We start from the raw sequence: 2955 nt of genomic DNA, 5'->3' as shown, positions 1-2955 counted from the left end.
CACTTCTTCGTGACTAGCATCGCTTTTTGTGGTAATCTACTGCTAAAACTAAGCATCTAATACGGTGAGATGTCGGTTTTAGGCCAAGTTAAGGTGAAAAGAGTATAGTCAAGTGGCAAAGATCAGAATTTTGTCCCCGGCTGAGGTTGGGGACTTTTAGCTTATCCTTTCAGCCCAGTTACTTCATTTTTTTTTTCCAGCTATTTTTTATGGTTTTATTAAGCTCAGTAAAGACGTTCCCAACTGGTGAGGGTAGAAGCGGCCTTCATTAACCCCTTCACTACGAGAGGTCTTCCCTAAGTTCGGCCAAAGAAAACTCGTCTGGAATGTTCAAGCATAAACCAAGACGCCATAGACCTGCATATGTTAAAACAGTAACAAAAAAAAAATCTGTTCAAGACACAGCGACATGGCAAAAACACCCCCGCCAGTATCAAAAAAAAAAAAAAAAAAAAAAAAAAAAAAAAAAAAAAGTCCTGAATGAGACCGCCTTTGTATACTGTATATTTGCTATGGACGGTGGGTACTAGCTCCGAAATGGTGACAATGGAAGTATTCGGCAAAGAGGAGGACTGTGGGGCCTGAGGGAACGAACTGTCTGGTCTATGGTCCGAGTTTAGTAAGGCCTAATAACCTCTGCCATCTAATTAGCAAAACAACACTACTGTCAAAAGCGTGGAGGTAAAGGAAGAGAGAAGGAGGAGGAATGGAGAGGGGAAGAGGAAGGGGGAAACAAGGGAGAGAATGGGAGAAAGAGAAGAGGGGGAGATGAGGCAATGAAAGCTAAGGGAGAAGAACAAAGGGGGAGAGAGATAATTGAAGGGAGAGAGGGTAAGATGATGAAACGAAGGAAGGGAGGGAAACAAGGAAGAGGGTGGATGAGAGAGGGAAGGAAGATGAGAAGAGAGGGAGGAAAGAAATATCCAGATGAGAGAGAGAGAGAGAGAGAGAGAGAGAGAGAGAGAGAGAGAGAGAGAGAGAGAGAGAGAGAGAGAGAGAACTAAGCAACCGAACAGACATGTCATCATCGCGGTTACCATGACAACAACGCAAGGAAAAAAGCGTGTTGAAACCTACCATCTCTACAAATCGCCATGTTTGCTTAATTTGCCTTTTTTCTCATTTCCTCCTTGCCACTACTTCTCTTGGCTCTCCCCAGGTATCTCTACATTATTTTTCTGCACCTCCACCCCCGTCTATATATATAAATGAGTCGCGTTGTTTGTCTGTCCTTCAATCACGCCCAAACCAAGGGCCAGGGACCCCCAAACCCATATATATTCTGAATCATGATGACCCAAGGATGGTTTTAGGAGGGTTATTTGAGGGCACCGGTAGAGTGTTAGCCTTTTTGGCCCGGGCAACGCCGGGTACCCCTTCAGCCCAATTTTTGGCATGGAGATTCAAATGACCTCCAGTTCGGACACAGGCTATGTGAGGTTGACCTCCAAGGTCATTTGAGGTCACTGGTCGGAGGTCATTTGAGGTCACTGGTTATAGTAAACAAGTGCGCACAAATACTGTGCGTTAGTCTGCCAAAGCTGGAATAGAAAGTTCCTGGACCTCTTATAATCCCTCTTCAAAAGCATAAGGGTGCATGGTCTTTCTGGAGCAGGAAAAAAAAAACTGAACTAGAACAAACAGGATTAAAGTGTTCGCTTTTTTGGCCCGGCAAGGCTGGGTACCCCTGCCAGTATTCAATATTTCTATTCACATATTTATTTATTTTTCTCCACCCTGGAGGCATATGACATGCCGTGTCGAAAAGCTCTACCTTTGCTATTACATTTTTCTTCTTCTCATACCATCTTTTTCTCATTTTCTTTGTCTGTCCTGCTCTTATGATATCTTTAATTTTAATGTATTTTCTACTGGTCGTCCACCTTCCTTTCGTTAAGTTTACTCTGTATTTCTCGCTACATTCTGAAGTACGTATTCTGAAGGCATCTGGCATGTTTTATTGAAACCTAATATCTTTATCACATAATTCCTGGTAACTTACCATCTTATTTTCTTCTCGTTTCTCCTTCTCTTCAGGTTCTCCACAGTTAACCATAAATCTTTTCTATCCGCCTCCAGCCACTATCCATTATTTTTAGTTATAAATTTACTTTTTCTCGGCCTGTACCCCGGAGGTATCTGGCATGTAATCGCGTGATGTTGCCGACAAGGTGGTCACTATTTTCTCCCAAGTAAAAGAACCCATTATTTAGCGGGGTGGCCATGTCAGCCACAATGGTACCTCTCCACACTCATTAACCTCTTCCAGCGCTTGGTATTAGATCCCTTCTGGTGGATTACATCACCGTGGATGCAACACTCCCCAGTCTAACCCCACAGCCCCGTAATAACCCAGATCGACCCCTAAATAACCGGAAAATCAACCAAAATCAACCGTACTCGACACCAAAATGGTCGATGTTGGCCACAGGCTGCCTGGAGCCGAACAAGGGATCATGAGGATAATGTGGGTATTTATGGAGGTCGCGGTGTATAAGGTAAATGATAATAACACTGGATAACAAAATAAGGAGGAAGGCGAGGGAAATGGGGGGATCTAATAATGAAGATATAATACCTGTGGAGGACGGGGCATATATACATACACAGATGCCGGGAACGCACAAAAAATACACACACACACACACACACACACACACACACACACATTCTCTCGGGCATGGAAGCATACATTCCTTTCTCATATCCTTTGACTAATGCACGAAAGCCTTGGTTTAATCACGCTTGTTCTAATGCTGTCCGCAACAAGAAGAGGGCCTATAAAAGGTACTGGAGCCAACCCACCCCTGAATCACATCTTTTACACGTTCCTGCCCGGAATCGTGCTAAGTCTGTTCTTCGCTCTGCTAAAAATGATTTCATCCATACTAAATGCTCTCAACTCTCCAGCTCGAATTCTTCCCGCTCCTTCTGGCACCTTGCCAAAAACCTTTC

Source organism: Coenobita brevimanus, chromosome 28 (assembly GCF_032717465.1).
Source record: "Coenobita brevimanus isolate Jiangsu-jjx chromosome 28, ASM3271746v2, whole genome shotgun sequence".
NCBI lineage: Eukaryota > Metazoa > Arthropoda > Malacostraca > Decapoda > Coenobitidae > Coenobita > Coenobita brevimanus.
The sequence above is the reverse complement of the archived record's forward strand: the minus strand, read 5'-3'. Positions refer to the sequence as shown.